Here is a 24,089-nt window from a genome sequence, read left to right as displayed (position 1 = left end):
ACCTGCAAAATTATACCTATGTACGCCACGTACTTCATGATATATAATGTCATAGCCGGCCGAAGTGGTCGAGCGGTTCTAGGCGCTACAATCTGGAATCGCGCGACCGCTACGGTCGCAGGTTCGAATCCTGCCTCGGGCATGGATGTGTGTGATGTCTTTAGGTTAGTTAGGTTTAAGTAGTTCTAAGTTCTAGGGGACTGATGACCTCAGAAGTTGTCCCATACTGCTCAGAGCCATTTAAACCATATAACATCATAAACACTAAGATACTGAAAAGCCGCTGCATCATACATGACTTTTAAACTTATCATTACTAATCTGTTGAACCAGTTCCGACGGAAGTTGATAACGAGATAGCTTGAATCCTGGGAAGAACATGGACTACTTTAGAAAGTGTATAGAGCAACGTACTTATTGGTCTGAGGAATATTACGGGGATTAGGGGAAGATATTTACTTCTTGAAAAACTATTTGCTCTTTGACTTTTGAACTTTATCATATTTGTGAAAATTCTTTCCTTCATTGATATGTACTATGTGATAGTATTCGAAGTAGTGAATACAATGCTTGTACAATATTCAGTGTGTTTATTCCATATTTCCACACTATCTGTTGTATAACGTACAAGTTCCATAATGACAGCATCTATGTGCACTATCCACTGAGAACGAGATAAGTTAGTGATTTGCAATAAGCTTTACATATTGTTTCAAACATTTACGGAACATTTTCTCGCTGACAATCCTTTCAAAATGACTAAAGAAAAAGAGTTTATCACTAACTAAGTTTTCCCCGTTCCTTCAATAAAGGTGTCACATCAGGCATTGCGTCATGACGTTTACATTTATAGCTTCTGTGCTACTAACTCTGTTCGCAACACATTTAGCATACAGTACCCACATATGATTCTGAATGTACTGCGCGACCCATAGTTCAGGAAATATGAGAGAAACAGGAAACGGACAGAGACCGGTGGATGGGGAAATGGACAGAGAAAGGGTGGAGGAGGAGCTGAATGGGGAGAGTGGGAGGGGAGGGAAGAGGAGATAGAGAGGGGACTGACCAGAAGAGACGGACAGGGAAGGAAGAGATGGACTAATAGAATTGAAATAAACACGTACCAGGGCAACGCGGCTACTCGGCCAGTAGGAAATAATCACAGAACAACGAAACTTATATGGGCAGCTTATCTCATCAGGTGTTTGATTCAGCCCATACTTTCATAAAACTTTTCTGCCATTAATATCTCCTATAACAACTGCGACATTTCTTAAACACTTTTATGCTGATAGATAAATTTCAGCAGCTATAAAATTCGTCAGTAGTTTATAAGTAGCGTTGATGGCTGCTCCTTGTGTTATTCGGCTGAATTAAGACGAACTGTAGTTCTGAAATCTGGAATGAGATGGAAGCTATTCAGAAGATGTTCCCATGCAGAAGTCTGGTGGATAATACCTGTAACAGTGCGTCACGCAATTCACCGAAAACAGACTCGAATGGGGCAGCCCTCGCATAGCCAGAGAAGAGCAGATATCGCGATCACTAGAGCACGTAATTGGATCTGTAGGGCGCAACCCTTTGGAGCCCGTGGCAGGTAGATCCGCCAGTGTGCAGAAAGCGCATTAGCTTGTTTCCACTCGAAGTTTCTCACAGGAGGTGTTTTGTTGTCAGGTCTGTGCCCAGGCGGAAAGAGGATTATCAGACGAAATCTGAAACAAGTTAAACTGTTCGCGGCGTACTTCAGAGCGCGGGCTAGTTCGCAATTGTGGTATTGTAATGCCCTGAGCGGCGGAATGTACCTCACGCGATACTAACAGGTTCGTTGTGCGCATTCTGTTTCCTTCTCTTCGTTTTTGAACAATGCCGGCGTCGACGATTCTCAGAACCCCACGAACAGACTATTTCAAACGTCAGAAACACCCACATCAAAATAAACGCTTCATTTCGCGTATACAAGAGGATTTTTAGTGTGAACGCATTCAGTTCAAGATACGGAACGTTGCTATCAGATTTTTTCCAGTACTAAACGGCCGACGTATTTTGTTACAGAACTTATAGACCTTATACTTACCAACCTGCTTGACCTTAACGACACTGTCAGTGTAGAGACAGGGATGTCGCAATAGCGACGATAATTGCTAAAGTTAATAAATCCATAAGGAAGGCTAGGAAAGCATCTGTGCTAGAAGAAGCAGATAAACAGTTGTCAGCATCCCACTTAGACACTGAATGGACATCATTTAGTTCCAATACGACGGACACAGAGGATTATGAGGAAAGTTTAAACAGACTGTTAATAGTGTTCTAGAGACGTGTGTGCCAAATAACTGGCCTGAGGATGGAAAAGATTCTCGTGGTTTAATAATCAAATTCTGAAAATGATGAGGTAAAAGAGATTGTTGCGCTCTCTGTACCAAAAAAGAACGTTCAAATGTCGGCAGGCGAAAGTCGGTAGAAAATCGAGTGCCCGTCAGAAAATCAATGGGCAAAGCATACAACAACTACCACCGTCATATCTTAGTGAAAGATCTTCCCGAGAACCCGAGAAAATGTTGCTCATGCGTAAAATCACTAAGCAGGTCAAACGCTTCTATCCTGGCACTCGTCGACCAATACAGTGTGTCAATGAAAAGCAGCAAAGGGAAAGCCGAAGTTTTAAATTTCGCGATTAAGAAAGTATCGTACAAACATGCCGTCGTTTGACTGTCGCATGGAGGGCATGAATTTATTTCGTAGCTCTGAAGTTACTTTATAAGGTTAAGGACAGTTTCATATATTGGGTCATCTGATGCTTTCCATATGAAGTAATAAGGTGTTACCCTGATGTCTTCGACATGTCTGTATATATGGCCGATAATCCTTATGGCCTAACACCTGCAAATAATAACGTTATCGATCTAATGAAGGACAAAGCGAATGGGTCACAGAATGTGGTCCTTATGTGCTGGCGTAGCCACAAGCGCCGGAACGAAGAGAAAGAACGCAAGACCAGAGAAGGCGCTGAGGAAACGTCAGCCAAAAGCCCGCTGACAAGGGCCGAACCGCGCCAGGAGCGACATCTGCAAGAAGTAAATACAAGCGCCGCTCCTGCCAGCCTCGGCCAGACATTAGTGGACATTAGCACGGCCTAGCAGAGAGTGCTACGAGATCAGATTGTAGTGATCCATATGCATTGCTTGTTTGAACATTGTGTATAGCAAGGACTAGGATTTATGTTGCATGTCGCCCATCTCTTGCTACTCCCTTGTACATTTAAGTTAAGTATTGGCAATCTGCTTTATAGAAATAAAACTACTAATGTTATTTGCTTGAACTGTTGTATAGCATTCCGAGAACGCAGCATAACTTAGGCACCCTATACAGGACGAGTGGGCTGGACCGAACACTTTGGCCTCAGATCAAAATTTACGTGGAACGTACAGATGCACCTCCCATCCAGAGAAGAGTGAAATGTGTATGTCGTGTGGCTACAGTCGCAGTGCTCGGTGGTGCTGACATGGTTCTGAGAGTCAGGAGCCATATGGTACACACTGTTTCAAAACTGAAAGTCGGTCTGTCGTCCTGTGATGACAAATGGGTCACTTTTGAGAACGGAATCGACAACCTTCTACACTCCCACTACTCGATCAGGTGGCAGAAAAAGGAGTATTCATTTGATGTAAATAAAGTAAAAACGCGTGTTTGTGTGCATGTCCGAAATGTAAGTACCATCTCATTTTACCAACACTGCAGCACTAATGTTGCAATTGAAACTGTATGGTTTCAGAGTCCTTCTCAAGTCTCAAACATCTGTTATGTATCTTTGCAGACTGAAGCGACGAATGAAAATTTCTACCATGGGGTTCGAATCCTCGCCGGGGTAGAAATTTTTATTCGTCGCTTCAGTCGGCATATACACACAATGGAATCGCACTTCTGCACATTCGCACTCATCTTCTGGTTCATTGTCTTTCAGCTGGCACCATTACAACTGGATTCCATTGTGTTTACATTTTTAGTGAGCTTTCTAAATGTTTAACACAGCCTCAAAACCCACCGACTGTGAATACGTTTTTTGAACGCAAAGAATGTTAAGCATTCTGAAAGTCATCGTCAGCTCATGGAGACTAGTGGTGACAATGCGATGACTGATGGACTGGTGAGAAAGTGTAATCGTGGATGAAACAATGTTCATGAGGCAGCATGGAGTAGGCAGGCTTCTGTTGTCAAAGATGGTTTGGCTGAGAAAGTGAATGAGAAAATTCGTTAAACAGGTGATTCACTACAATAATGCTTTCTGATGAGTTTCCACAAATTTCAAAAATTCTTTTGCATGAGATTGTCACAAATCGCTTTGATATTTTCCAAAATTGTGTTCCAGTTGGATTCCAAAAATGCTTACAGGTGCCCACAAAATGAAGCGACTTGGCAGTGATATTATATTTCCTACCCAATACTGTCATGAGGGAGAAGAATTCTTAAACAGAATTGTTACTGATGATGAAACTTTTATTTGTCATGTCACTTCAGAATCGAAACAACAGTCAATGGAGTGGTGGCAATTCGATCATCCGCCATTCAGTCTCTATCTCACACTTTCTGAATACCACTTATTCTTGAACTTAAAATGTGGTTTTGGAGGACGACGCAACAAGAAGGAAAGAGAAAAAAGAACAGTGTTCAGCAGAGACTGCCTTCACTGCCGGCATCTTTCTATAAACAGGGCACGGAAAATTTGGTTTCCCACTATGAAAAATGTTTGAACAGTGGTGGAACTTGAGAAAAAAAATAGTTTAAGACATGCTCTTTCTCGTAAAAATAAATTTTGAGCCAGTTCCATTAGAAGTACTAATAGCCTTGGGAGAGCCAGTCATGACAAAACTGTTCCATCTGCTGACGAGGACGCATGAGACAGGCGAAATACCCTCAGACATAAAAAAGAATATAATAATTCCAATCCCAAAGAGATCAGTTGTTGACAGGTGCGAAAATTACCGAACTATCAGTTTAATAGGTCACTGTTGCAAAATACTAATATGAATTCTTTAAATACGAATGGAAAAACTGATAGAAGCAGACCTCGGAGAAGATCTGTTTGGATTCCGTAGAGATGTTGGAACACGTGAGGCAATACTGACCCTACGACTTATCTTAGAAGATAGGTTAAGGAAAGACAAACCTACGTTCCTAGCATTTGTAAACTTAGAGAAAGTTTTTGGCAACGTTGACTAGAATACTCTCTTTCAGGGCTGAAGGTGGCAGGGATAAAATATAGGGAGCGAAAGGCTATTTACAATTTGTACAGAAACCAGATGGCCGTTATAAGAGTCGAGGGACATGAAAGGAAAGCAGTGGTTGGGAAGGGAGTGAGACAGGGTTGTAGCCTCTCCCCGATGTTATTCAATCTGTATATTGAGCAAGCAGTGAAGGAAACAAAAGAAAAATTCGGAGAAGGAATTAAAATCCATGGAGAAGAAATAAAAACTTTGAGTTTCGCCGATGACGTGGTAATTCTGTCAGAGACAGCAAAGGACCTGAAAGAGCAGCTGAACGGAATGGACAGTACCTTGAAAGGATGATATACGATGAACATCAACAAAAGCAAAACGAGGATAATGGAATGAAGTCGAATTAAATCGACTGATGCTGAGGGAATTAGATTAGGAAATGAGATGCTTAAAGTAGTAAATGAGGTTTGCTATTTGGGGAGCAAAATAATTGATGATGGTCGAAGTAGAGAGGATATAAAATGTAGACTGGCAATGGCAAGGAAAGAGTATCTGATGAAGAGAAATTTAGCAACATCGAGTATAGATTTAAGCGTCAGGAAGTCTTTTCTGAAAGTATTTGAACGGAGTGTAACCATGTATGGAAGTGAAATATGGACGAAAACAGTTTAGACAAGAAGAGAATTGCTTTAGAAATGTGGTGCTACGGAAGAATGCTCGATGGGTATATCACGTATGTAATGAGGAGGTACTGAGTAGAATTGGAGAGAAGAGGAATTTGTGGCACAACTTGACAAGAAGGAGGTATCTGTTGGTAGGACACGTTCTGAGGCATCAAGGGATCACCAATTTAATACTGGAGGGAACCGTGGAGGGTAAAAATCGTAGAGGGAGACCAAGAGATGAAAATGCTAGGCAGATTCAGAAGGATCTAAGTTGCAGTAGTTATTCGGAGATGAAGAGGCTTGCACGGGATAGAGTAGCATCGAGAGCTGCATCAAACTAGTCTCTGGACTGAATACCACAACAACAACAACAAATCTATACTTCGCTATACAATACTACACTACAAAGCACCTTAGCACTACACTACGCTATACTGCATTGCGTTAGTAGTTGTTAGAAGAAATTGTTGTTTACTACTTTTGTTTAGATTGTTAGCGGCTGGCATGCTGAGGAATGACTTAGGATTCAAAGTAGCTGCTGTCATGTCACCAAAAAATGTGGAGATCGGAAGAAAGATTACTGTCAGAGTCCAGGAAATGCTTCCTGGTGCTCTTTGAGGCTTCTCTTCTCACTCCTGCCGGAAGGACATTGTGACTGGAGTTGGGCCTTGGTGCATGTCGTCTTCACGATGTCTGGCGATGTGGGCCTGCAGGTTCTAAGCTGACGCTTTGGCTGTCAGCAAGATCAGTTTGCGCCGTAACCCCTTAATCCTTTTTATTCTGCAGGCTGGTTCACTACATGAGGCGTTCCTACCCTGGTCGGTAACATCTCGTCTATTGGATACGAGGTGAAGGGCTACAGGACCAGCAGCAGGAAGCTCGAACGTGAAACGTATCCTAGGCCACAGACGTGCCGCACCGCAAGCCGCCGCACCGCACCGCAGCCGTCGCCCTGTATCAATGGAGGGCAAGAGGCGCAGAGGCGTCGGGTTTCGAGCGTACCGTTAGGCGCCACCACTCAATGGACGGCGGCGGTCGTCAGCCACACGGTAGCAGGTGTCGTGTGGCCCCACAGACCGCAGCAGCCAACCCTGGCACGCGTCCCGCCCAGCAAGGACACGACCGCACCTGGTCCGGTAGACCACTGCCTATTTACGTCGCTGTGTCTTCACACCTGTACTACTTTTTCTATATTTGTCATTGGAGAGCTTTGATGTGGTCTCGCATCTCTTTCTACTCTTCTTGATATTAAAAATGCTACATCTTGCATGCAACGGCATGCGACATATGTCAAATTAGCTTGAAGTAAGTTGAACAGATGTCATGCAAATTCTGTGTGTAAAGATAATTTACACAGTGGGTTTGAGAAAAGATAATGTTATACCTCGTGTACGAAGCAGTGACCTAATTCGATACCGGCAGGATCGGCCCCCTCGAGACTGCAGTCTATAGTTCCGTGATGTTGCTGCTCGCATTGGTGTGGTCCATGATGGTCTTGCGAATATAAAACCATTGGATTCAGAGTGTCAACGACCTGACGCGACTAGCACCCGAGAGGGCAGACTTATTGTTTTCTCAGCCATGTATGCAAGTACATCCAAGTCATTTACCTCGATTCAGGAAATGGGCTTGTTTGCAAAAACACAAATATCCACACAGACTATACAACTAAGTCTGGAGCATCACAGAGTGTCAGCACAACGACCACTTTTACACCGCCTCTTATTTCTGTAACAGAAGGCATGCCGACAGTGATGCAGACATTGATATCTCTGGACAGAGAAGTGTTACCACGTCCTGGTTCTGCACGCACCGCGCGAATGACGTATCCACATGAAGAATGATGCTGAAATGTAAGAAAACATTCGAGATAAAGCTGAAGCATTTCCTGTACATTCAGTTGCATGTTTGCTCGGAAGATGTACATTTTGAAGCACAACTTCATCAGCAGAGATTCAGCTGGGTTACTGTATCAACTTCATCGCTGTGCTTCATCAAGTATGTTCGTGAAGTGGGTGTACTACTGAAAACTCAGTAACTGGATTTTATTTTTTAAGTTTTCCATTCACCTCTCTGTTTCGGTTTTGCCAAGAATAACCGCTATGACTACCATGAAACACTGGCTCTCCATTTAACGGTTACGATGGTTCCTCTCGTGCAGAATTCAGGAATTCAATATCTTGAGTGTTAAAATATTGGCAGAACAATGTAAATTGTTCACGACTATTCAACCATTTGCGACAGTAGAACTACCAGGAGAGTTCTGTAAGTAAAATCAACACATTTCTTCCTCAGGCAATTTCGGTTCAAACAATGCGAAAATTGTTGTGGAACATCGTGGAGTATTCCTGCTTCGATCCCTATAGTTTCATAAAGTTCCGATAGCTGCAGGCGTTATACGTAGCCTTATCTGTAACGGAGGTGCGTTCCAAGCTGACGGATGTCATTGAGTTTCTTTTGGAGGAAATCAGAGTATCGGAGCCGCTTCCTGATGGAGACCTGGCAGTGAACAAAAGCCCGGCAAGTCGTTTGATCTCCCGTGTGCCGGCCGGCCACACACAGCTGTGCCTTCTGTACTGTCGGAACGTGCGGACACACTCATTCGAGATGATAATCAGATCACAATGAAACACCTCTGTGCTCAATGGATGTCTCTGTTGGTCTGCGTATCCGAGAGGAGCTCACAAAATTTGATTGCACTGTTCTTCCTCATCCACCCTACAGCCCGGATTTCACACCTTCCGACTTCCACCAGTTTGGCCTAATGAAGGATGCACTCCGTGGGAGGCAGTACGTGGATGATGGGGAGGCTACAGATGCAGCAAGACGCTGTCTCTAACATCGACCAGTAAAATAGTACTATGCGGACTTAAAGGACCTCCCACTAAGGCAGCATAAGGCCGTCGTACTGAACGGAGATTACGTTGAAAACTAGGGCTTTGTAGCCAAATAAGTACAGCATAATATGGTGAAAGAAAAGCATATTATTGAAGCTTGATATTTTCGCTGTGTGGTACACCTGCAGTATCAGTTGTAAAAATGTAACATTTACTCTATATAACCTCGACCTTCAATCGTACAATATTTCCCAGCGTCTTTTAAGCGAAGTTTGGATCACAATAGCAACATGCATTACATCACTATACGCGTCTTTTCCAGAGCATTCGAACGATGGTGAAAAAAGTATAGCGTCACATTTAAAAAACATGTACTTGCCTCATTATCTCGGACAATATAAAAGTTGTGATTATTGTGCATCTACCAACGGATGTGCCCCATAGTCCGCTATGATTCGCCGAAAACCGCTTGTCGATACGTGCAATAGCCCCCGGAATAATGGGGATGTTATGTCTTACGCGACTCACCCTGTATAGTGGTGTGGAGACGTGTGTACAAAAATGAAAGCAGTGTAGGTATGTAGGTGTATTGTCACGTAGAAGATGGTGTAATTAGATGAATGACGAACACTAATTTCACTTAACGAAGGTTTATTCAGCACTTGCACATACAAGAGCACGGAGCGAACTGCCTCCGGCCAGCACACATGCAGTATATATAAAGCCATAGAACATTCCAGTACAATGATTCTTGAAATTTGTGGGTACTTCTAGAATGTACTCGAACCGAATATAGAAATTAAAATTGTACAGTCCAGGTGCGTTTTGGACTCACGACCCTTCATGCAAGTTATCATAACCACTGCACCACAGCTTCTTCTACGACAATATAATGAACGTGTTGCTATTATTCTGCTGTATTTCTAATCTGAAAGCATGTATTAGTTAATAGATCATAATGAAATTCAGCCTCCCTCGTTCAACATGTAAAGGTACGACTCTCTGCTTGTCGTACAGCCTTTAAATGGCACCGTCTTTATGAGTCTTGAAGCGTCTTGGAAGCTGTAAGCGACGCATATGCTTAGCGTTTAAAATGCGACCGGCTTTTGTCTGTTCTAATATCTCTGTAGCTCTTACGGCCGCCTGCGCTCAAAGTCTATGGTCCGGCGTATTGCTCTGAGTGTTAGGTTAGAGTAATTTTTGCAGCACGAGCTCTCTTAGAACTATGCGCTAAATCAGACTTGCTTTAGCAAGGCTTATAGTAATAGTTTTAAATATGGTTCTCAGGCTTACAATCCGATTTCATCCTTGTATCTCCACCAAAACTCTCCAGCTATGCCAGGTGGCATAAGGGCTTAATATCATAAGGCAAGTGCTCAATAAGATTGGACTTGCGCTGTAACGGATTAATCTACAGATACTAAGAGTCGCCGATCATCTCGCCAGCGTCGTCTGCATGCCACACAGGTATACCATAATTAAAAATGTTAATAATAAACAGATACAGCTATTGAAAGTTGCTTGTCGTCTTCGTCAGGGTTCAAGTCATCTCCATACCATATATCGTTGGAATCGATTCAACTGTGGATTCGTTACGTGAGTTATTTTCGCAATTATTATACAGGTATTAGTACGGAAGTATGGATTTAACACGTTGGGAATTGAATAAGCATTGCATTGATTACGTTGAATGGTATTATGTAGAACATATCAACCAATAAAAGCATTTTCAAAAATATGATAAAGTTAGAAAGTCAAAATTAATAGCTTTTTCAAAGAGTAATTATTGCACCATATTTCACGCTATGTTCTTCAAATCAATAAATCTGTTGTACTACAAACTCTTTAAAGTACCCTGTGCTTATCCTCAGCGTTCAAGCTATTTTATATTTATCAAAATCGGTTCAGCGGCTTAGGCGATAAAGAGTAACTGACAGAGTTACTTTCACATATATAATATTAGTATGGATATGCTGTGATCATGTTAACTGGTGTACTAAAGGAAGTAAATTTGAGTTCTCATAGCTAAGAACAACGATGATGTAACACAGTGCTTCAGACACTGAACTCGTATTTCAGAAGAATCCGAGTTTGGACACTTGTCTGTCTCTCTGGATAAGATTTTCTATGTTTTTCCTGGGTCACTTAAGGTGAAAACCGAGTTGATTCCTTTAAAAAGGGCTTAACTAGTTTCCTTCCCCCATCGTAATCCTATCCGGGCAAATGCTCAGTCTCTAATTACCTCATTGTTCGTGGGATGTTAAACGCTAAATGTCCTACCATTTTTAGCCTATTCATAATTTGGTGTAAATGCATACTGTCGGAGCGGCAAAGTGTTAAGTGAAATGAATTGGAACGAGTGTGTAAAGACTGTAACAGGGAGTACGAATGGTCGACGTCTGTCTCTTGGGAGATTTTCAGGTGTGTGTGGTTCATCTGTAAAGGATACCGCATATAGAACGCTAGTGCGAACTATTCTTGAGTACTGCGCGGGTGTTTGTAATCCGCACGAGGCCGGATTAAAGGAAGACATCGAACCAATTCAGAGGCGGGCTGCTACATTTGTTACTGGTAGTTTCGAGCAAAACGAAATGGGAAACCCAGGAGGGAAGGCGGCGTTCTTTTCAAAGAACGCTATTGAGAAAATTTAGATAGACAGCGTTTTAACCTGACAGTACAGCGATACTACTGTCACCAACGTATATTCCACGTATGTATCACGAACATGAGATAAGAGAAACTAGGGCTTGTATGGACAGTCGTTTTTCTCTCGCTCGATTTGCAAGTGGAACGGAAAGGGAAAAGAAGTAATGACACAACGTACCCTCAATGTCGTATGTAGAATGTGTGTAGTTGTATATGTCAAGGCTCAGAGGAGAGCTCACGCTGGCATAGGACATCCGTCATCGTCGTTTGGGGCCAGTACATTGAGTGACGGTATGTGATGCCATTAGGTGCACAACACGATCACCTCTGATTCGCATAATCAGAAAGGAAATATTACTTTTCTGACGCGTTAATACTGATGACAGTACTTTGTCTTCTAGATAATTGCGATGTTTTCTTTCAAGAAGATAACGGAAGACCATATATTGATCGTGTTGTTCTGATCTAATTCGATACAGAGTGTGTTCAATTGTTGTACTAGACAGAAAGTTCTTCATATCTCCCACCCATTTCAAAAAATCTGGTCATGGGTTGGAGTGAGACTGGTACGCCCCAATTGTCAGCCATTACTATTGCTATAGTTGATGCAGCGCCTGTGATCTGAGTCTCTTGGTCGTTCAGTTACTTCCTTAAGGTACTTCTTCACGTTCTTAATGGTGGAACACATTGCTCTACAGACACCGTGGGAAGCTAAGGCGTGTACGAGGTAGGTTCAAAAAGTAAGGGGAATTTTATTTTTTGGAAAAAATATTTGCACGTATTCATAAATGTTATTTTCTTCAAAGAAGCCCATGCAGATATTACGCACTTACGCTAGCGCTTCTGACAATCTTCGAAACACATCCTGGAACTCGATCTTGGGGACTGCATTAGCTCTTTCTGCGATGCACTTTTGACCTCATCTATGCTTGTAAAATGAAGGCCCATTAAGGTTCTTTTTATCTTTAGAAACAGAAAAAAGTCACACGGGGCCATATCTGTAGAAAATGGAGGCTGAGACATTAACGATACTTTCGATCATGGTAATGGTTGGCTTACTGTAGCCATTGTACGTGGAGGTACAGGAGTACCTAGTGTTCCTGGACTTGAAAGTTTTGTTGATAGAGACATTATTGCCTATCGTACCTACCATATGGCAGAACTTGCTAATAAGGACTTTGGTAAATCTGCTTATATGTCTCCTTCTGCATTGTCTCTGTATACTCGTAATAAGAGAAAAATGTCTGTTAATGAGTCTGTATTTATTTGGGTTAAAGGTAAAGGAGTATGTGAGTATGTAAAGTTTGTTGGTGACTGTACTTTGTATTTTCATAAATAAATTCATGTGTATGCAATCTGATCTGTAGCGTCAGCCATTAACCGGACACAGTGCTTTTTTTTAATTTTCGACATGAATTCACGAATAAGCAATGAACTGTGAGCAGGTGTATCATTCTTCTTTCTTTTAGTGTTCAATCCTGAGGTTGGTTTGCAGCAGAGCGCCATTCCTCTCTTCTGTCTGCTTTCCTCTTCATTTCCACGTATGTGTTACATCCAACGTCACTCATGATCTGTTGCATGTATGATATCCTTGGTCGACCCCCGCCGATTCCTTCCCTCAATAGCTCCTTCTGCTATTGTTCCAATGATGTTGTTGTGTCGAAGGATGTGCCCTACAAGTTTGTCTCTTCTTGTTTGGATGTGCCTCCACAGAGATATGGTTTCCTGTACTCTTCTAAGCACCTCTTCATTTGTTACTTTGTCTCTCCAGCTGATCATCCTTCTATAGCACCACATCTCCAGGGCCTCTACCCGACTTCTCTCTTCTCTTCCAATTGTCCAAGTTTCACATCCGTATACGGCCGCACTCCAAACGAAACCTTTCATGATACGTTTCCTTATTTTCAGACTTATGTTGTTACTGATGAGTAAGTTCCTTCTCCGATTAAATGCAATTTTGGCCTTTTGTATTCTGGTCGCAATTTCTTTCCGGCTTCTACCACCTCTTGTGATTTTGCTTCCTCTACCACTTTCAGCTCCTCTCTTCAATTCTCATTCTCAGAGGTTCATATTCTGCTCCTGTACTGCATACCATCACTTTAGTCTTTTTCTTGTTTATTCTCGTTCCATACTGCTTGCACAGAATTTTTTCCATTGTTCTGAGGAATTCCTCTAAATCTTCTTTTGTCTCTCTGACTATAGCAATATCATCTACATAACGTAGCATGTCTATCTTCTGCCCATTATTTTTAAACCCCACGTCAATAGTTTCTCGAACTTGGTCTATAGCTTCCTGTATGTAAGCATTGAATATAAGAGGAGAGAGAGCACATCCTTTGCCTTACGCTTTTCTGATATTTGCTTCTTGTTTATGGAGACAGTTCCAAATCACTGCCACCTCATTCTTATAGAAACTGAGTATCACACGGATGTCTTTGTACTTTATTCCACTTTTTCTCACCACTCTGAACATCTCTTGCAAGATAACGTTATAAAATGCCTTTTCCATGTCTACAAAGGCAAAATAAGTTGGTTTATTTTTCTGTAATTGCTTTTCGATAACGAGTCTCAGTGCCAGAATCGCCTGTCTTGTTCCCAATCCCCTTCTGAAACCAAACTGATCTTCACTCAGCATATCCTCCACCTTCTCTTCATTGCTCTTCAAAACTATTTTTATGAGAATTTTTGATGCATGTGATATTAGGCTTAGAGTTCGGTACTGATCGCATTTTGTAGCTGCTGCCTTCTTTGGTATAGGAACAATGATACATTTCTGTTAGTCTGTCGGTATCTCTCCTGTGTTATATATGGACCTAATAAGTTTAAGCAGCATTATTTTCATTATCGCGCACCAGCTACGCACCCGCAAATCACTGGCCCGTCATTTAAGGAAAATGCGTGACCTATCAGTAGATATCCAGTGCTACATTACTTCGGAAACCAACCAAGGACTTGACGAAACCGAGACTCGTAGAATCGCTGCTGTATTGCTTTCCAAATGTGGATCAACACGCTATTAAGCAGGTGGGCATAGTATTTTGGCTCATCAAAAGGTTCAAATGGCTCTGAGCACTAAGGGACTTAACATCTGAGGTCATCAGTCCCCTAGAACTTAGAGCTACTTAAACCTAACTAACCTGAGGACATCACACACATCCATGCCCGAGGCAGGATTCGAACCTGCGGTTCCAGACTGAAGCGCCTAGAACCGCACGGCTACACCGGCCGTCTTTTGGCTCATCAATGTACATAACAGGCGATTAGAAAATTTCCGTTTGACGTCGTTACTGTCGCGTATATGCAACATAGCGCGACTCCGATCCCGGTATATAAGCACCGACATGTACGCAAGATATCAGTGTGGCATTCGTGTCTTTCTGACTTATATGCCGTAAATGCAGAAATGTGAAGTATGCTGACGTTATTACCAAATGCGTCCAGACAGGACCAACGTAGTGTTATTCTTTTCTTGGCTACTGAAGGACAAACACCTGTAGACATCCACTGGAGAATGAAGAATGTGTGTGTTGGAAACCACCATTGTGGAATTGTGCGCCAAGTTCCGTGCTGCTGCTTGACGACTGAAGTCCCATCTTGCAAATGTAATAACGCAGAAGTTACACAAACTCATGTGGAAGACACTCGAATATCCACCCCATAGTCTTGATCGTTCCTCATGTGTTTATCACGACTTCGGTTCATTAAAATGAGCCTCTAAGGGTCGACGGTTCTTGTCGGTAGGGGAATTACAGCAGGCAGGTCCGGACGCCATCGAGCAGCAGGACACGGTGTTTTCCCAAACGGGCATCTGCAGCCAGGTGCGTCGGTGGGTTGATTGCGTTTATCCTCACGGCGATTTAGCCTGGTTGCTATACGAATTCTGGATTGTATGGCCTTCGAACAGAAACTTTTTGATCACCCTGATATTTTGTATGGCCGAGCGGTTCTAGGCGCTTCGGTCCAGAACCGCGAGAGGCCGCTACAGTCGCAGGTTCGAATCCTGCCTTGGGCATGGATGCGTGTGATGTCCTTAGGTTAGTTAGGTTTAATTGGTTCTAAATCTAGGGGACTGGTGACCTCAGATGTTAAGTGCCGTAGTTCTTAGAGCAATTTGAACCATTTGATATCTTAGAAACTGGAAAATTATTTACAATAACAAAGGCACACACTGTAAAACTGAAAAATAGAACAGTTGTTTTATAAACATCTGTTTACTGTGTTCTCATGTGATTTGATGTCGAACAACAATTTTAAATAATGACACCCAAAGTAACAGTAAATACAAGTAAGTTTCGTTAAACTGGGGAGTAAAGTCTAAGAATTTTCCTTTTTTACAGTTCCAGTTTTGAGATTTCAAAAACGCAGTGTGCAATACGGGCAAGCTTACGCGATACATCGAGTAAACATTTTATAAAATATTATTTACGAGCATGTAGAATGAGCTTTCAGAGCAATACTTTACACTGTACGTCTTCTAAGCCAGGTAGTCGTTTATTTTAGATTAAATGCGGTGCGTGGTGCCACCATAGTTGAGACACGCTTTTTCTAGTTAGCAAGACTGGCATCATGCGTAATTTGTGCGTCATGTGCAGCGGCTGATGTGGCTCTGAGCACTATGCGACTTAACGTCTGAGGTCATCAGTCGCGTAGAATTTAGAACTAATTAAACCTAACTAACCTAAGGACATCACATAGATCCATGCCCGAGGGCAGGATTCGAACCTGCGACCGTAGCGGTCACGCGGTTCCAGACTGAAGCGCCTAGAACCGCACGGCCACACCGGCTGGCGCAGCGGCTGATGTCTGCGTGCATCTGTTATCGTTTGGAGAGGTCTTCCCTCCAGGTCTTCAGACCACTGAGATCTCGGGAATGTTTTTGAGGTAGCCTAAATTATCATAGTGCTGACACTGTGTAGATAGTAACGTTCCCACAGATTAGAAAGGTATTGTTCATTTGGGTGGCTTAGTACAGCTAATGACCACTTAGATAGCTAAAATTTAAATAAGAGAAATGTGGCATAAAACATAAATTTATAACAACAATATAAATATAACAATATTACTGATTAACAGTGCTGTAGTGGCATAAACATAAATACAGATAAACGAATACATTTAACAAAAATGCTGAACTTGTTGTGTATCAATTTGACACGGCACTAGAAATACAATTTTTCAGAGCGTAAAATGACAGTTAAGGTAGTTCCCAGTGTTGGGTTGTTATTACAAAGCTGCCTTGGCTCCTTGTAAAAATTTGAAACACTCCTTGGCGTGTGCATTTAAAGAAAATAGAGTGGTTGCACTCGTAGGGGACTCTACTTTCGCAATTGTTACAAATGTGATAGTCTGTGCCTCTTCCATTTTACTCATGTAAAGAGAATGTGATATACGTCAACTTCTGTTGCATTATTACAGAAACAGAGTGGAGATGAATTAATTCCAATGCGGTGGAGATGCATTGGAATAACTGGGTAAACACAGACTCATATCTTCCCTGAATAATTGAGACACGTTCCTGTCCTCTTTGGAAGGTAAATAACATTACAAGAGATCCTCCCAACGACCGCACCAAACGGAGAAGCGTGAGTGGTTCGAAGTGGTAGAAGGCAGGTTCTTGGTATCCGGTGGCGCATACTGGGATAACTATTTTCGGCATTTTTTCGTTTTACTTAAACATAATTTGTGACCTGTAGGGGCAGCAGGGCTACGTTTCAACTGCGGAGAGTTACCGTGAACTCTGGTTTGCGTTTCTTTTCACGAACACGAAGTAGTATCCCAGTTGCGATTTTCGAAGGCGATTGTGCTTTTAGTTAACTACGAAGGGTCCTTTTCTTTAGCAATAGTCTTGTGTCAAGATATAAAGCTAATAGCCAAAGGAAGAGTTGGCGGAAGAGTAAGAAAAAAAATGGTTCAAATGGCTCTGAGCACTATGGGACTTAACATCTAGGGTCATCAGGCCCCTAGAACTTAGAACTACTTAAACCTAGCTAACCTAAGGACAGCACACAACACCCAGCCATCACGAGGCAGAGAAAATCCCTGACCCGCCGGGAATCGAACCCGGGAACCCGGGCGTGGGAAGCGAGAACGCTACAGCACGACCACGAGATGCGGGCGGGAAGAGTAAGACATGTCGAGGCTTGGTAAGTGGGAGACATCTTTGTTGTTGTCAGCAGAATCTGACGTTTGATACTGTGTTACTGACGGAATGTCATGCTTTTGAACTTTTCCCCTAAGACTTGACTATTCTCAGATACACATATTAGCGGGATCTAATTTTGGAGCTTACGTGGAGACTATTCGCAGTGTGCTGATGCAGGTCAGAAGTCGTATGTAACCGCCGTTAGGTTGCGAATTGCACCATGTAATTGGTGTTCGAGAGCTAACTATTTAATCTTGTCTACCAAGTTACATCGAGGTCGGTGACTTTTATTAATAAAAAAAGTTTCATAATTCTCAGTATAAGCCATGTAGATGGCTTTACTCTTCTACCTACTAAGATATACTTGTACACTCACTTGAATTTAGTCCTTCTTTCCGGAACGTATTGTACCAGTTTCACATCTATATGGCATTTTTTGGCAATGAAAGAAAGAACACTTTATGGATAATTATTTACTTTACTGAATTTTACTGTTGGCTAGCTGAGTATCTGGCGTTGCCTAGGTATGTATTTATCCCAGTTTTGTATTAGTCTATCTCCTCATCCCTTCTCTCTCTCTCTCTATCCATCTCCTGTATCCCCTCTCTCTGCCCATCTCCTCCTCCCGCCTCTGTCCATCTGCTGCTTCCCCCTCTGTCCGTCTCCTCCTCCTTCAATCCCATCTCCTCCTCCCTCTCTTTGCCCATCTCCTCCTCTCACTCTCTCTGTTCATGTCTTATTCACCCCCTCTCTATCCTGCTTCTCCTCCTCTTTCTTTTTTCTGTACATATCCTCCTCTCCCCACTTTCAGTTCATCTCTTCCCTTTTACTAAGCGTTTCCTCCTCTCTATCTGTCTCTTCATCTCCTACGCCCCCTCTCACTGCCTATCACTTCTCCCTGACTGTCCATTCCTCCTCTTTCCTTTGTCTGTCAACTTCCTCCTCCCCCTCTATTTATGCCCATCTCCTCCTTTCCCCGTCTCTGTCAGTCTCGTTCTCCTCGCTTCTTTCTCTACGTTATCACGCTCACGCCAGTAGGTGAGACTGTAACCAATGTGTTCAAATAACTTACGGGTTTGCTGCCGGGTGACGTGTCGAACACCACCGATATTTCGACAGGAGCACACCCTGCCATTCTCAAGGCACAAATGCAAGGAAGAAGAAATGTGCGTGCAAATTTAATACTTTGGTTCACAGAGGAGAAACAAGGAAGACACCACACACAGAACAAGTGTCAACACAAACAAAGATAACCAACATCAGAAATATCGATTGTTACTATTAATCAGCAGGTGAGGTAAATTCTGTCCCTCTGTTTTTTGATGAGAGACAGAGCCGGATTCCAAGCAGCATTTAAACAAAATCCACAATCTCTGTTAATAAGGTTGCTTGATAGTCTGATTTCAACAGCTTCCTTAATAGCACTATCCCAATAGCTGGACGTGCAAGCCAGAATCTCCGTGTTGTGTTCCATAGGATGACCGGTGTCAAGGCAATGTTCTGCAATAGCGGATTTGCTCGGCTGTTGTAAGCGTGTGTGACGCTTTTGTTCAACACACCGGTCTTCCAAAGTTATGATTGTCTGACCAACATATGACATGCCACAACTGCAAGGAATACGATAGACCCCAGCCTTACGCAAACCAAGATCATCTTTTACGGACGTCAACAGGGCCTTAATCTTAGAACGTGGTCGAAAAACACATTTCACATCATATTTCCGCAAAATACGAGCAATCCTGTTGGAAATGCTTCCTGCGTAAGGCAAAAAGGCTATTGCAGAACATTGCCTTGCCACCGGTCATCCTATGGAATACAACAACACGGAGATTCTGGCTTGCACGTCCAGCTATTGGGATAGTGTTATTAAGGAAGCTGTTGAAATCAGACTATCAAGCTACCTTATTAACAGAGATGGTGGATTTTGTTTAAATGCTGCTTGGAATCCGGCTCTGTCTCCCATCAAAAAACAGAGGGGCAGAATTAGTGATACCTCACCTGCTGAATAAGAGTAACTATCGATATTTCAGATGTTGGTTATCTTTGTTTGTTTGACACTTGTTCTGTGTGTGGTGTCTTCCTTGTTCCTCCTCTGTGAACCGAGGTATTAAATTTGCACGCACATTTCTTCTTCCTTGCATTTGCGCCTTGAGAATGGCAGGGTGTGCTCCTGTCGAAATATCGGCGGTGTTCGACGACGTCACCCGACAGCAAACCCGTGTTATTTGAACATTCGATTCGCCGGGAAAAGTTAAGGTCTCACATTGTAACCAACGTGTGTACCATATATGGTTGAAATTGTCCATGGGTTTAGGATGAGTTTTCTACCCGTGGTTTTGCCCGCGATCGCACATGTCAAATGTATTTCACACATATTTTGCTTATTTCACACGTATTCGTACGCATATTTCATCCGCGTCTCAATGAATTTCGCACTCTAGTTTCACTTTCACGCAGCTCAATGTTTATGACATCGTATTTCCTGAGCAATGTGCTCTACGTTGATATAATTTTGCAGGTGCATCCAGTGGTACATTTGACTATTGTCTACGAGGGGTGTTGCGATTAGTAGTAGTAAAGAAGAAATCTGCAAGTCGCCGAAGTGGCGTCAACTTGAAAGACTTGCACCAGGCGAACGGTCTACCCGACGGGAGGCCCTAGCCAATGGCATTTCCATTTATAGGTAGCTGGTTCTTACGCACACAGCGATCATTTCCAATTAAGTGATACGTGTACCAAATTTGGCTGAAATCAGTCCAGTTGTTTCAGTGGAGATGTAGAATATATATATATATATAAATAGTTTATGGATTACCATTTTTGCTTTGCCCACCAGATCCTCAGATCTGACCCCACTAGATACAGCCTGTCAACAGTGGTGTCAAAATGACGGACATGACGTCAATTATGAAATTTATTTGACAAGTCTATATGAGTTCCCAATGAACATACATGTTGGAATTCCTAAGTGCAACCCTTGTAACTTTCTAGCCTAACCGTTTGGAGGTGAAGGTCCAAGGCTTCATCTGATCTTCTGAGGATCTCTATTTTACGTTAGCAACGAATATCTAAAAAACTTTTCGTAATCTGTTTTATTATAATGTTGCAGTGGGTGCAGCGTTTCGTAACAAGGCTGGATTGTCGATTCAGGGAGCTGCGAAGGACGTAGGATGTGTACTACCAGTTCCACAGCAGCCATGAAATCTGAAATGCCCCCTCAGCAATTAAATTCTTTAATCATTGAGCCTCTCGTACAACGACTGTCGGCCATGAATTGAAGGTATGACCAGGCATCAGGACGCTGGCAGTAGCTGCTCTACTCAATATAGTACTGCGGTGAAGTGACCGTGCACGGTAATCATTCCCCAGTGGCTCTGCATCAGATACTGACTGTCACGGCATGGTCGGGCGATACCGGACTTACAGGCCGGTGGTGACAGGGGCTGGCGGGCGATGCCGCGACGCTGGGAGCAGTGCGGAGGCGAGGCAGCACGGCTCCTCGGCGAAGGATGTAGTGTCAGCTGTGGCGGACTCGAGTCTGTGCTGGCAGATCACATGTTCACAGAGCGGGCGGCGGCTGGCCACTGGGTCAGGAGCAAGCTCCAAACCAGAAGCCCACTGGAGAGCCCCAGAGGTGGTTTTGTGTTGCTACATCTACATCTACATACATACTCCGCAATCCACCGTACGGTGCGTGGTGGAGGGTACCTCGTACCACAACTAGCATCTTCTCTCCCTGTTCCACTCCCAAACAGAACGGCCGGCCGCGGTGGTCTCGCGGTTAAGGAGCTCAGTCCGGAACCGCGCGACTGCTACGGTCGCAGGTTCGAATCCTGCCTCGGGCATGGCTGTGTGTGATGTCCTTAGGTTAGTTAGGTTTAAGTAGTTCTAAGTTCTAGGGGACTGATGACCACAGATGATAAGTCCCATAGTGCTCAGAGCCATTTTTGAACCCAACAGAACGAGGGAAAAATGATTGCCTATATGCCTCTGTACGAGCCCTAATCTCTCTTTGTGGTCTTTCCGCGAAATATAAGTTGGCGGCAGTAAAATTGTACTGCAGTCAGCCTCAAATGCTGGTTCTCTAAATTTCCTCAGTAGCGATTCACAAAAGAACGCCTTTTTTCCTATAGAGACTCCCAACCGAGTTCCTGAAATATTTCCGTAACACCCGGGTGATGATCAAACCTACCAGTAACAAATCTAGCAGCCCGTCTCTGAATTGCTTCTATGTCCTGCCTCAATCCGACCTGATAGGGATCCCATACGCTCGAGCAGTACTCAAGAATGGGTCGTATTAGTGTTTTATAAGCGGTTGAAACGTCCACTTAGAAAAATTAATGAATTACTGTGCTGATAAACCTCTTACATTATTTGATTATCAAACAGCTGAGCAGAACTGAACGTACTCAGACATTTCGCTCTTTCCCTATTCTGATCAACACTAAACTGACACACAATATTTTTAGCGCAATGCAATCTGACTTTTAATAATCCCTACAAAAGAATGGCCCTGACTAACAATAACCTATACCTTTCACAAATCACTTACCTCACAAAAATCTTCGTTACTCAAACTACTTCAATACAGCGAGCGCCACTACTGCCAGCTAAATAAAAGATTCAAACTACTGAAGGCACTAACTACTGACAGGCATAGTTAGCATATGAAAGATTTTGATAGAGAACAAACAATGTATTTACCTTAATAGTGTTCAAAAGTCATAATATCTATATCAGTCCATGATATCCAATATTACAAATTTACTGTCTCTGTCCACATCCGCTCTCAAAACTCCACCATCTCACTCCCCACATCCACCACTGCGGGCGGCTCACCTCCAACTGCTCAACGCTACACGCTGTTAACAGCCAACTGCCCAACACTACAATAGCAAATTCCAACAATGGCACCCAGCCACAGACTGCACACAGCACAGCCAGTGATTTTCATACAGAGCGCTAGGTGGTGGTGGCGTTACCAATATAAGAACCTAAACAGCCTACTTACATAGCCCCCATGCTCCCCACAAAAAATTTTACAAATTGTTTTGGGCACTGGCCAATATATATTTGTTAAATTTTTTTCATAATTACAATAACAAAGAAATCAAATGCACACACTTATTGATACAATGTTGGTCAAAAGCTAAAATTTTCTCACAGTCCTGATCGTTCACCACAGTAAAATTGCAGTGTTTTTCTCAAAGTCTGAGCAGTAAAAGAATATGCACACGGAATTAGTGGATTTCCATGCAGTCTTGAAGAAGTGGTGTTGTCCTTCCAAGGGAAAGACAGTGCTGACTCTTGACATGCAGACAGGTAATGGGCCACAACAGAGCAAACCCACAGCAGAGTCAGTCAAAGTTTTGAAGAATACTGGTAGGTAGGTCATCACAGAGCAGATTCACTGTAGTCCTGGTAGAGATTATGGTATTGGTGGGCCACCAGAAGTGCAGACCCACTGCAGTCCTTGTAGAAATAATGTTACTGGTGAGTCAGCAAAGGTGTAGACTCACTGTAGTCCTTGTAAAAATAATGGTATTGGTGGGTCATCAAAGATGCAGACCCACTTTAGTCCTTGTAGAGATGGCCAGCAGCCATCTGTTGTGACTGTGCGAGTGCACAATCACCATTGAAGAGTCTTGTGGATAATATAGCAAGTCCATAACCACCACTTGTGCACTCACAAAGTTTTTGGAGTTGACCTTAGAACCAGCAATGCTGTTAACCAGTCGCTTACTGAATTATTAACACATGTGCAAACACTAACAGTCCCTACTTCTCACATATTGTCCATATACTATGATCAACAGAAAAGTGTGCAGTGAAATGTAACTTACAAGTTACTTAATTTGATGAACTGGTGTTAATTACAATTTTAAATTTATGACATGAGAATACAATTACAAAGGTACAAAATACACCAGTAAAGAACATAACAATACAGATAACATTTGTGGTAATACAGGCTTTACAAAAGAATCGAAATAAAATATACATCAGTGTTACAGGATTTTTGACATAAGTACATACATAAAAGATCAGAATAACTTTTGAAACATCAACTTCACACATGAGCAACAAAACAGAATAAATAATGTCTAAACACCTTTACAAAGTATATAACATATTATTAGAAAAATTCTACAACACAACACATATCAGCTAAACACATAAAGACAGGAAAAACACAAATATACAAGAATACACAGACACATAGTGGAATGACACACAAGGACAGGTCAGGGTTTGTTTTTAGTGTGACATTTGGTACTGCAGTCCAACCCAAAACTTCATTTCATAAATGTTTCCTCTCATGTCAACATTTGTTTCCACCAAAAAAATCCTATCCAACCCTGTTAAATAAATATTTCTCATTGTGCAATACTCATTTTTGCCCAAATCTTTTTCATATAACTTCTCAATGCATTCTTTCCCTATTCTTCATAGTTAGTTTCTTATATAGTCTACCCCCTCTTAAGCTAACTTAAATCTACTGAGCTAAGATATATATACTAAGGGACAAGGCATTGCAGCAACACAACAAATTAACACAAACAGCAATGACAAAAAAAATACAAATTGG

Source organism: Schistocerca serialis, chromosome 4 (genome assembly GCF_023864345.2).
Source record: "Schistocerca serialis cubense isolate TAMUIC-IGC-003099 chromosome 4, iqSchSeri2.2, whole genome shotgun sequence".
Classification (NCBI taxonomy): domain Eukaryota; kingdom Metazoa; phylum Arthropoda; class Insecta; order Orthoptera; family Acrididae; genus Schistocerca; species Schistocerca serialis.
Note: the sequence above shows the minus strand (reverse complement) of the source record.